Raw genomic sequence first — 13,470 nt, 5'->3', positions numbered from 1 at the left:
GACCGAACCTCCCAACTTTTGAAAAAAAAATTGAGCATGTTTTGCCAATCATAGTTTTTTGAATCATGACAATCGTTGCCTTACTCTAGTCTATTTAATATTTAATGAGGTTATTCTTGTTAGAGTCGTTGATATCCCTGACATTCCATGTGAAGACTTTTATTAGATCTTCAGAGAGAAACCGACTCTCCTGCTCTAGAAAATTTTGTAAAGATAAGAACTAAACTAACCTATTCTAATTTCCTCAAATCGAATGTGGAATATATAGTAGTTTGAACTCCGTCATAAAATTTTCCCTTTTTTTTTCTTCTTACTCTTTGGTGGCCTACGTCTTTCTCATTTAATAGAAAATCAATGAGCTGATTGCTGCTGCTCAAAATTTATTGGAAAAGTGGACAACATTTTAGAACATATCACCATTTCTTATGAAATAGGTACATGTAAACTTTACGAGTTTGGAGAAGAATGTTTTCCATTGGTTTGAGAAAGTTGTTAGTAAAATTATTTAATTCATACTTAGACTTTTAATCCTTATTAGTGGTCACACTTTTCTACACATGTCGTCGTCTTTCAGGGGTCTAGTAGAGAGGCATCGATTTCGTTTCCACACATCATCCTAATTTCTTGATAAGTTTCGCCACCACTTGAGTTTATCGCTCCTTTAGTCCATGGACTTCGTTGACTTTTCTGACTATGTACAGTCGAATTCTCTAATGAATCCATGGTCGACTTTACAATAATATTCGTGATTTTGTTCTTCATCCCATCTCTTTAGCTTTAAAGATTTCAGAACGATTAGAGATATGTTTTTTGGAAGCCTATATTCCTATCATTTCAAATTCTTTGTGTAGGTTGTGGAGCATATTGGATCCTTTACCCTTCTATTGGAGACTGAGAATGCCTGTTCGCTGGCTGTGCTAAACACTGTCCATTGCAGCAGTTGTTTGTGCGGCTGGTCGTATGTACCGGATTCCCCGACCTTGCCCTGCATCGGTGATCTAAAACCCACGCCATCTTCATTGGAGTGAAATATAGGAGGCAACATCTATATAGTAGATCACAAATACAAATATTGATCAATTAAAATTTAAAAAAATTATTAAAAAAAAAGCCATGACCTAGATAATTAACATTATGATCAGATTTTTACAATTTATTTGAAATGTGTAAATTTATTATTGGATTCAATTGTGTAAGTTTTTTTACCATTAACATTTAGGATTACACTTCGTGGTTTATCATTAGGATGAGAGAATGTAAGAATAAAAGTTGAATTAGATAACATAGTTCATTAGATGTATTAGATTGCATATGAATTACCCAACTTAAACTAAATTGACTAATTTGACTACAACTACATGTGTGTACCATTGCTTATATTATATCTAATTAATAGTTATGATAAATGAACACTCCAAGACAATAGATATCCTCTTCCTTACTTTAATCCTAAATTATCTTTACATGCATTTATTAAAATGTTTTTAGCTAATCCTAAGTAGGAGATATTTTCTACAGCAAGTCAAATTGGGAAGCATCTATGCAGCCAACAAAATGGGCTTATTTAAAAAAATTATTATTTAATTTAAAATCAAAATGATACCATTTAACATTTTTAAATGATTAATTAATTTCTGAATACAGCCATTCTATCAGTTGTATAGCCATTTCGGTCAAATTATGATATTGCTATCAGATTTAACTGTGTAGTTTTTGAGACAAACTCATTGACCCACATATCACAAATAGTGATTCACACATGAATCCATCTCTAATAAGAATAAATGGAACACTTAGCACTCATTGGAGTTGCTTCACCTCTTTGAGCATCACCTGGATTCATGTGTGAATTTGTGATATATAGGTCAAAGAGTTTGACTCAAAAACTACACACTCAAATCGTGATAGCAATATTATAAATTAATACTAAGTTAAAACAAAAATTGTGATAACACTAATTCCAACTTTTCAATTTATTTAGATTTTAAAAAGCAATTAAAACACCAATTGCAATTATAGAATATTTAATTTTATAAAATATTCCAATTTGACTTCAATAAAACAAATAAGCTTATTATATTATTAGTTATATTTTATAAATTTAGATTGAGATTCAAAATAAAAATTTATTGAAAATTCTGACATAACTGAGATGCATACGATATATGAATCCGTGCCAGTCATTTTGCTGAATAGCCACAATAATTCCTAAACCATTAGACAATTTTAGTAAAAACTTGACGCACTAGCAGTCCATACAAAACAAATACATGCGTCATGCTTTTTTGGATATTCAGAGTTATCTGGTGGAGAAGAATAGTTTACCTTTTATGTTAATAGATAGATAGAAAACAATCAGACATGGTAGATAGATAGATAGAAAGGAACATCGGAGATCGATAAGATTTGACAAACATGAATAGATCCCGATGCAGAATGAACAAGAAAAGGAGCAAAGTATACAAATTTCATTCATTCGTATTTGTGTTTACAAAAATGTACAGTATAGTCACTCGCGATTAAGAAACACTAATTTTGATCAAACAGCATCCATCACGGCCTGGGTTAGTGAAGTCTGTGATTTTGCCTTAAACAACTGCTGATATCACTCTGACTCTGACTTTGAGGTTTTTCAATGTAGATGGACCCAAAAAGAGTTGATGAAGATCCCATTGTGTTAAGCAAAGACTAAAAATTAAGGCAGAAATTTTCAAGAACTACTATCTGTGGTTGCACTATTTCTCTCAGTGAAACCCAACTAGCTGCTCACCCAGATTTCAGAGGGTTGGAGACTTTTACCTTAGACAAGATATCAAATTTTGAAAGGCAATTTCATCACAGGGGATGGTTAATCCCATCTGGTGATGAAATCCATACTCTTCCTCTGCTTTCTCCAGCAATGCCCTGAATACAGAATGATTCAAGTAATTTGTGGGGATGATAAAGCGACTTCTTTCATTGCCAACATACACTGCACAGTGCCCTTTAGGGACATCCAGTGGAAGAGCAGTGCATGATCTCCCCATCATCTCATCCTCAAATACAAAATATCTTCTTCTCTTTTGGCAAAGATCATACCCAGCAGCTTTATGGGCTTTGACAAACTTACAAAGTGCCCTGATAATGTGCTTAAGAAGCAGAACTTGGTGATTTCCCTTGCTTTTTGCCATTGCAGACTTCAAAACCAGATACTTTTGGTATAGGACCAATATCTTAGCAAAGAAAACAGATGAAGATAGGAATTTAGAATGCTTCGGTGGGGAAAGGAAGGATATGTTATCATGTATATATAATAATTCCTAACCAGTATTCCAATTTACAGCAAAACAGGCATGATGAGAGAGTAACGGCAAGCTGACAAAGTGGTCCCCGTTGTAGTGAGTGAGAATGTACGAATGCTTGAAAGATGTGATTTTAGTCTTCTCGGCACTCGGTATGTGGCCCAAAACCATGTGGGAACTCTCCAAATGTATCGAAACTTGGAGACAAGTTATAAATTTTGTTTTTCTTGAAGAGCCCATTTTAACGTTCATGAACTTACCAGGTCCAAACTTTGTTTTTTATTTCAAGAACTGATACTGTTAGGTGTGAGTTCGAACGACTCTAGGATGTCAAGTATATGTTGGTTTACCGTTTTATTATGACCCAGATTTTTTAAAATCTGCTCTTCTAGAAATTATGAGAATCTTAACATTTTCAAAATTATGAGGATCTGAACATTTTAGTTACTATTAAAAATTAATCTGCTTTATAAATATAGAATTGGCTTTTATTGTTATAGGAATCTAAAATTTAGTCTAACAAACTAAGCCTGGTTTTTGATATTTTATCTTCATTCTATTATTGTTGTTTTTAAGTTTAACATATGTGAGCCCTAGAAAGGTGCAAACAGCCTATATCCAATATTTACAAAAGAGTTCTTGAATCGATCAACAATCAGTTGGACCAGTATTTTGGGTAAGATTTTGTCAATTATCAAAGGCATGGGCCCACCTGACTGATCCATATCCATCGGTAAATAACAGGATGCTGGTTACGATTGGGAATTAAACATTACTTTTGGTTATCTATATAGAAAATATCAACCAATCCAATGGACTTGATAATGAGTCTGGTCAAATTTCTTATCTTGTGTCCATCTCTAATTCAATACTTGCGGCAACAGAATTAAGTGCATATTATGTCGGTGGGCCTGCAAAATGAAGCCAACAGTTTGGCCCAAGCACACGGTATCTTCATGTGCTACTGTCCTTTCTATCCAAAACTTGCATTAATTGGATGCATGGTTTTTTTAACAGAGTTGCTGTCAGTTTTGATTGCAAGCCATAGATACATAATTCTTTTACTTCTAACAATATTGGAAGTGTTATTACCCTTGTATTAGAATGCGAATAGAATCAACATTAACATGAATAAACAAAAGATTTCCTTCTCTCTCTGTGCTAACAATGAGATAAGTTACTCAAGGTCCGCATGATTTAGGAAATAATGGATTACAAAATGCTACCTGACGGTGATAAGCTATCTCAAAGATATTGTATTGAGGTTAACTTGATATGTAAATATCCTAACATAATAGGTGACAAAATGGATTGCTCAAAAACACAACATTTATTGCTTGTCTCTAAGTTTGCATATAATTTGAAGAGGCGGCACATGGTTTTTGCTTCCATTCAGAGTGCTCAAAGGGCCAAAATCATATCTTTGAAGAATTTGTACTTGCTCCCTGAGTACATTGTGGACCACTGTGTCAACTTGCCATTGCTTTCTAATCATAGCAGCTTCTCGTTTTGAATTATTATATATACACAGCACATTCTTTCCCTTCTGACCATAGCATTTTGCATCTTTCGATCTCTCTGTGATTTAGAAGTCATCTAAAACTACTGATCAGTTCAGAGTTCTGCAATGGCAAGAAGCGAGGGAAATCCTTAAGTTCTGCTTCTTAAGCATATCATCAAAACATTTTGTAGGTTTTTTCAAAACCCATAAAGCAACTGGGTATGATCTTTTCCAAAAGAGGAGAAGATATTTTTCATTTGAGGATGAGATGATGGGAAGGTCATGCAGTGCTCTTCCACTGGATGTCCTCAAAGAGCATTGTGCAGTGTACGTGGGTAATGAAAGAAGTCGCTGTATCATCCCCACAAATTACTTGAATCATTCTCTATCCAGGGCATTGTTGGAGAAAGCAGAGGAAGAGTATGGATTTCATCACCAGATGGGATTAACCATCCCCTGTGATGAAGTTGCCTTCCAACATTTGACGTCGTGTTTAAGGTCACTCTGAAATTTAGGCTGAGGTAAGCTTTGTGAGCTTCATTTGGAGAAATCGAACAACTAATCTCAGAAAGCAGAGCAGGGTTTTGAAATTTGACTCATCATTTTAGAAAAAAGTTCTCGACTTTTATATTTCTGGCTCGCTGATGTTTTCCGAAACTGCTGAAGGTTGAATCTGATTGAAAAGTCTGGCTGAATTAGCAGCCTTGGGTTGACAGAATGGAATCGTCATCAAATCAGTTCTGATTCATATCCTTTGAAACGGTTAGAACTATGGGAATTTATAGCCAAGGTCCAGAGTGGACTTGTGAAACTAAATGCCTCCGTGCATCTTGGGCCTTAAATTGATTGTTGGGCATTTTCTATAAGTTTATTAGTTGAACTTACTATACTGTACATTTTTTGGAAGACAGTAATGAATCAAGGCCCCGTTTGGTTGGGGAAGATGAATTTTTGACATAACCAGGTTTTCGAAAACCTGGTTTTGTGGTTTGGAAAGCCAATGGTCCATTTGGTTGACACGGAAGATGAATATACTATGGACCCCACAATATTATTAAAAAAACTGTCATAAAATTCAAAACCTGGTTTTAATTTCGAATTCCACCTTTTTATTGGAAGATGAAATTGAAAACCGAGTTATAATTTTAACCAACCAAACACCAAATTTTTTTTGCAAAACCTGGTTTTGCCCCTGATAACCCGGTTTTGGCCCTCATCTTCCAGCAACCAAATGGGGCAATGGAATATACAAGGAACTGCTATATACATTATTTATAATTTGCTCCTTTTCTTGTTCATTGTACATCGGAATGTTATCAGACTTTTTAAAGAAAATTTATGATCATAAGGTCTCTATCCCTCATATGGATCTGCCATATTATCTCTCCGTTAGGTATCCATTGTCCGATGTTCACTGCTTTGGTTGGTTTGATAGTTTTATAGATTAAAACATTCCAATAATAAATTAAAAGTTGGTAAATTTGGAATTAAATTTTGAAAAATTGCAATTATGATGAAGGTGCAGAATGAAAAATGAACTATCGATTATTTTTTTGGCCTTCGCATTCTTTTATTATTTAAAGTAAGATTTAGCAATAGAAAACAAGAGCTCTATTCGAGCTTAAGTCCCTGCCTTGTGTGAATAGGAGAAGGTTAAAATAGTAGTTTGTCAATTTTGATTTGAGGCCTTGTGTGAATAGGAGAAGGCTAAAATAGGAGTTTGTCAATTTCTATCTAAGGAAATAGATTTGATTTGATTTACAAATAAGAGAAGGAGGCACTTACAAGAGAAGACCATTTTGAGTTTGTTCGATGTAATTGGAGAAATTCATATGCATTTAACTGTTTTCACAAAATGGGGCTCAAATTAATAGTAGACAACTATTGAGCTTATTAAAAAGGAATAATTTGACTATACTATAATTAAATAGTATTTATATAGAATAAATTGAAATAAATTTCATAGTAACCTTAAGATTAAGAGTTTTTATCTTTACCAAAGATGAAACAAGCTGGAAAATATGTTGCACATAGAACAACTGTGAATTTTGCACTAACTATTACTACATGTGGTAAGAGTCCTTATCTAATTGAAAACATAACATTATATATATTTTGAACTATTAAAAGCCTGGTACACTATTGTGAAGTTCTTCTCCAATTAGACAAATATATAAAACCATATATCTTTGTCACCAATCAAATGTATAAAATTGAAAAATAAATTTTAATTAAATGAGAGCATTTGATTTCAAAACAAACACAAAGTTTCAAAAGACTTGTTTTATTCATATTTATGCAAAATTGTAAAAATATTTTTAAATTAAATCAGAACATTCAAGTTTTTGTTTTTGTTTTTTTCTTAATGTAGATCCAACTACCATTAGTAGTGAATATGTATCTAACCACCAACCTAGAAGAACAACCTCTAATAATGACTTGCAATGGTGAGCATTGTTAATGATTAATCCTTATAATAGTCCAACCACAATGATATGAACTTAATCTAATGTTTTTTTTTTTTTTTTTCCATAAATATGGTTACATATTTTTAGGATTGATAAATCATATGAAATCTTATTAATAAAGTTTATTAGCAAAAATATTGATTATTTATTAATAATTTAAAGAAACTTAAACAATAAGATTTGAATTAGTCATTAATTTTTTTAAGTTTTAGATTATTTGATATGTTTCCAAAAATACTTTGGCCTCAACTTCTTAAAACTAGTACTTCAATTATTTATTATCCTTTGGTCCTTAACACCAATTCATTATACAATGGTGATATAAAGAACCTTCTAAAGGTTGTGTTTGATATTCGCAACATCATTGGGACACTGGACATTTGAAAGCTCAATAAGAGGATATGGAAAAGTTTAATAAGAGGATATGGTCATGACATTGAAAAACTTAAAATACAAATTTAAGAACAATTATGCAAGCAAAAAAATATATAACTAAATTTGGTGCACATGATGAAAATATTGGCATTGATGTCAAAGGGTTTAACAAGCATGTCATTGATGTCAAAGGGTTTGACAAGCATGGACAAGATTGTTAGTGAATAATAAATAGAATAATCACAGTATCAACTGAAAGTCACAGTATCAATTGAAAGTGAGAGTGATAAAATACTTACAATGATAAATGAAAAAGTAAAATCATATAAATGGACAAGTGTTAAATTTTAGAAATAGAAAAGCAGCAGTGGTGTGATATATTACATAATATAAACAATGATGTACTGAGATAAAAAGTGACTTTGGTATGAAGGGGTAAACGCTTTGACCTGGAGCTATGAACCAATGAGGCCACAAACAGGGGACCTCATCCCCATGAGATTTGAACCTTGATGGGAAGGATAACAACATAACAACTTAACCATCAATGGTGAGTATTTAAATAGAATACTAAGACCAAGATTTTAGTTGAAATATACTCTAAAAGCCAAGAAAGTTTATGATAGAGGACAACTTGCAGTAATTACAATAATGATTAAATAATAGTGATAATATAGTGAAGACATGCATTGCATATGTGAGCAGCTTGATAAATAGTGAAGTTGGATATAATATAATACAAGTTAGGCCATAAAGAAAGCAATGATCAAATTAATAGATGAAACTAACTTGAGAAGAATGATGTGAAATACGCTGACATGAGTTTCTATATGAAATGTTAAAGATCATGCATATGTTGGAATAGATATTAATTAAACCTTCTTGTGTGCTTGATGGCATATTAAAATATTAAAAATAAAATATAGGATGCCTCTCAACAATTGAAATAAGACATACAACAAATGTAGTCAAACAATGAGTGGAGAAATGTCAAAGTCAATATGTGATTATTATGTTAAAAAAAACACTCATTAAACGAGTAAAATATGCTCATTTATATACAAAAACACACAAAAATTAGTCTCCATGATAATACTTGAAAAAATTATGTCTGCGCAATCACAACGGATTTGAAAAAAATTATGTAGTTTGAAAAAATCTGATTGAGAATAGGAATGGCCTATTCCTATAACAGATATTTTTAGGCATAGACATGCTCATTTTAGGGGTAAAATTGGAATATGTCTTCCTATTCCCAATTCTTTTACCAAACAACAAATACAAAAAAAATATTCTAATTTTCTCTTCATAGTACAGTTCTATTCTAGCAACCCAATGAGCCCATAACAAGTATATTTGGAATGGGTACATGCTCATTTTAGAGGCAAAATGAGAATATGTTAAAGAGATCATTAAATAATGCTTGTGGAAATGAGAGCTTCACATGTTTCTTATTTCGTTAGTTTCTCAGATGAGCCCATTTGTTCTCATTCCTGATTGGTCACAATGTTATATGTTAGACAAATGGACTCAATTTTTCTTTCAGCGACAAATTCTAATTTGGGGTCAAATTGAATGGCTCACATTTTCTCACATCTAACTAGGATAGTTTGCTAAAATACTCTATGTTTGTGTGATTATGCTAGGGGTCTCTATGGTTAAGCCAAAAGTTGAAGGGTCTACAATAGTTAGGTTTTCTTTTGATTGGTTTGTGATCTTGATATATGTATTCAGATGTTGCCACATATTGAAAATTGATGATACTTGTGTTTTTTGGCCAGTATGACCTTGCGCCAATTATGGATTAAAATACATATAGATCCAATTGTTATCACATCATTGTAGTAATAAAATGCCCAAAAGATAAGTGATGCGACTCAATGAGAGTCTGATGTGTGTCCCATTTCATTTGATGAAGATACTTGGTAGGACCTTCTTTGTTCATAATAGAATGAGTTCCTATTGATCCAAATTTTCTAATTGAGCAAATATGTAAGTAGAGTTGGAGCTTACATAGAGATTAAAAGGAGATTTGATCGGATGACCCACACTTTGTTGTAGTGATAAAGTGGTTGATGAATAAGGGTAGTGAGTCTATGAGATCATGACACATGCTTGACTCTGCTAGAGTTATGCATAATTTTCAAAGAGTTCAATACTGCTTCATGATTGGTGGAGATGGAGGGTACTATTACACATGTATTTTCAATGGCACTCAAAGTGAGTCTTGTCTATGGATCTATGTGGTAGATGAAGGTCAATGGTTTTGTTTTAAAGTTGATCAAGTCAAGTATTTATGGAAGGTGAAAACAATTTAGCATGTGTCAGAATAGATATTCAAGATGGAGTATGACAGCAGTCGTTGGAAGTGAAAAGAAAACCTAAGTCATGGTTTGATCAGCTAGAAAATGATCCTAAATTTGAAGAGTACAAAGAAAGGAAAATGGCCCTTGGTGTATCTATATATCGGGTGCCTAAATCTGTAACGAAAGCCAATGGAGAAGCTTATGATCCTCTGGTTGTCTTTCTTGGACCTTTTCATCACAAGAAAAATAAGGAGATGGCTATAATGAATGGCCATTCTTTGTAGCAAATGAATAGCAGACCATGGTATTTCAAATTCACATTTAACTCACGAGAGATTTTATAAACAATTGTGTTAGAAATATCAGGAAGATTTTATTTTGTTGAGAAATAATTTTTCTTTGTTTACATTTCAAATTTTATTTATGATCGTGATGTTCACATCAATTAATATTTTCCATCATTAAAAAAAATGTATATTTTATTTAAAACTTTTACCACACTAATTCATATTTTTCATTAATTCAAAATGTTTGTTTTAATTAAGAAATCTGAAATAATTATTACATTAATTAATAATTTACATCATTTAAAAATATATATTTACTTGAGTCTTTTAAAAATCCTTTAAGACATACACATGTTTAAGAAATAAATATTCAAAGCAATTGATAAATTTTTTTTTTTTAAATTGAATAATAGTCTCTATATTTTTACTACACAGTTTCTCTGAATTTCTCATTTGTACAATATTTAACCGTAAGTTGATCAAGATTTCCTTTCTCATCCACTACTGTAAAGACTCGCTGTGAATGCCCAAAATTCAAGTAACCTTTCAATGGAAAAATTGATTTAGCAGTGAGAAGAAAAACACATACCTTGTTCTGCTATAGAATTTCTTTGGTTCGGGCTCTCGTGACTTTTTTTGGCGATATTTCTGAATCTCCTCTTTCTATTTTTCACAACATTGCAAAGTTTCCTCCATCTGGCAAGCGCTTCTTCTGAAGAATTTTTCGATTTCACTTCAAATCGATTCAAATAACCCTCCATCCTCTCCGTTTCCCAGTTGAAGTTCCCGCTATCCCTACCCTGCTGCGTTATTTATACAGCTGCTATGTTAAAATCGACTGAATCGATGCTCAAAGCGAGCTTTTGCATAAATTTAAGTTACATTACTGTAACGCTCTTGGGGGAATTTGGCAGACTCACAGAAACCGCGGATGATATTTGAAGGAAAGAGGGATGGATTTTGATTTGAGATCCAGCTTGAAAGCGTTTCCACCTTCTCAGCCGATTGACATGGAAAACACAAAAACAAGATTGGTTGGAATTCACCTATTCTTAGGAAGAACCGATTAAAGCAAGAAATACCCTCCACGTTTGACTGATTATAATGCATAATGGCAGAGCACTGCAATTTGGAACGGCCTATGCCCAGCTCATTTTATGTAAAGACTTCTGGAAAAATAAACGAAACCAAAATGAAGGGTATAATTTAGGATACTGACTTACATGCATGATGTCACAGAAACTTTTCACAAATGATACTGTTGTGTTTGGCAAACTTCTACCTTGCCACGTTTGAGTGCCTGCAATCCTATTTTTCTTCAATAGTCAAGCTTTCCATTGCCGGGTGCTCCCTAACATCATTTTGTTGAAATTTTCACAAAAAAATTCAAAAAGATCACCGAGAAAAAGCATGGCAGCCAATGAAAAAATAAGAATTTTGAAATGGAAAATTCATTTTAATAGAAATTAGTCAATGGACCATAGTTTATAGCAATTTTTCTAGAGTTTGCAGTTTCAACTAATTCTAAAAGAGACATGAAAACTTTAGTCTCTTGCCTTACCGCAGGGACTAACAAGATTAGGGAAATGGTCCTAGTGTCATATTACAGTTTATAGGGGTCTTACTATTTACAAATAATAGAATAAGTTACCTTTAATTAATGACATTTACTCTCTTTTTTCATATCATTTTTTATTGGTAATCTTGTTCAAGTTAATTTAAATATAAAAAAATTATACAAAAGTATAATTAATTATATATTAAATTTATTTGTTCCATATTCAATTGACATGTCTAATAAAATCAAATGTTTGAATTGAACGATTCTAATAATTAGTTTTTTAAAATTATAAAATTTTGTAGTATTTAAAAATATCTTTAACAAATTTGTATAAATTTAGTATAAAAGTATGGTAACCCCTGTGTAGTAAATAGGGTGTCTATTTCTCTTTTATTTATTAATTAAAACTAAAAAATTAGATTAATCATAATCAATAAATAAAATAAAATGGAAAACTATTGAGCTAAATGCAATAATAATATTTGGCAAAATTTCCTTTCTATTAATGCTTTGATGGATGTTCCTACCATGTTTGAAAGCTCACATTTTCCATAGGAAGGAGTAATGTTGGCATAGGTTGCAGACTTTCGCTTTACAGTTTTCACTCGTATTTTGTTGAAATTTTCTAAAACATTTCAAATGCAAAATAGGGATCTAGTTTTAGGAATTCAAAATTCTAAATGCCCTTATGAAATCTTAATCAATCGACTTCCAAATCTTCATTAATTGACAAACATTTCTATGGAATACTAGAAATACATGTCTGTTGACATAGCTTTTACTTCTGTTTTCGAAAAGAGAGGCACAAGTCTAATATCTGACCATGCAAACTAGCTGTCATAACTATGCATTTGTTTTCAATCACAATCTGTTCGCATAAAAGTTGCCCTTTGCAATTTTAAATGGACCTCAATACCCTAGCATGCACATGCACCGCATAAGATTCGATATTTTATTCTCATGAAATTTATAAGATAAAAAGCAGCGAATGTGCAATTCACATTCCTTACGAATGGTCTCTGCAAGCTGCATTAAAACCGATTTTGCGAACGGGAGGACAAGAGGTTAAGAAGGAACGACAAGGGGATAAACGGGAAAAGCAAACGAGTAACGGAAAGTGAACAGAAACATTTTCGGGAACAACAAACAATTAACGTTAAACGCATGTAAAGGAAAGGACTGGCTCAGGGCGTACAAATATAGGGAAAACATCGCTTCAAAAACAGCTAGATGCCGCAATCTTACTAAAAATGTCATGCGGAACGTTGACAACGAGACAAAAAGAGTAAAACATGGTGCACAGGATGTATGTTCTGTAATCATCTCATGTATATCGTACAGCAAAAATTTACAGAAATGAGTAGGACGTGGAGCCCCTTATCAATTATTACTGTCAGATCACTGTGAAATATAATAAGGTGCTCGGTAGGAGTAGGAATAAACATTAAGATAAGCATTAACATGTTGATTCTGATTAGGAAGTGAAAGATGTTATAAATTAAAATTATGAAGTGAAGGGACCCACCTCTCTAGTCTGTGTTCATTACTGTCAGATCCTTGTGAAATATAATAAAGTGTTGCATAGGAGTAGGAATAAACATTAAGATAAGCATTAGTACGATGATCCTGATTATCTTAATTGAAAATATCAATCAATTATTTAGACTTGTATCTGAATCTGATCTGAATGC

General features: G+C 32.5%; 1 long non-coding RNA gene across 2 annotated transcripts; it reads right to left on the bottom strand.

The window, feature by feature from the left end:
* Window positions 1-338: 338 nt before the first annotated feature.
* Window positions 339-11,748, bottom strand: LOC149554354 (uncharacterized). Of its 2 annotated transcripts, XR_016365227.1 has the most exons (3): window positions 11,139-11,748; window positions 10,808-11,021; window positions 339-998 (listed from the first exon to the last, which is right to left on the bottom strand). It is a non-coding gene; the product is annotated as an uncharacterized LOC149554354 (long non-coding RNA). The 2 variants fall into 2 exon arrangements; XR_016365228.1 differs by having other exon boundaries at window positions 339-1,045; window positions 10,808-11,748.
* Between the last annotated feature and the right edge of the window lie 1,722 nt (window positions 11,749-13,470).

Source organism: Cupressus sempervirens, chromosome 5, assembly GCF_028749045.1.
Source record: "Cupressus sempervirens isolate cs-2001-9-10 chromosome 5, ASM2874904v1, whole genome shotgun sequence".
In the NCBI taxonomy this organism is placed as follows: domain Eukaryota; kingdom Viridiplantae; phylum Streptophyta; class Pinopsida; order Cupressales; family Cupressaceae; genus Cupressus; species Cupressus sempervirens.
This window is presented reverse-complemented; position numbering and strand designations above follow the sequence as displayed.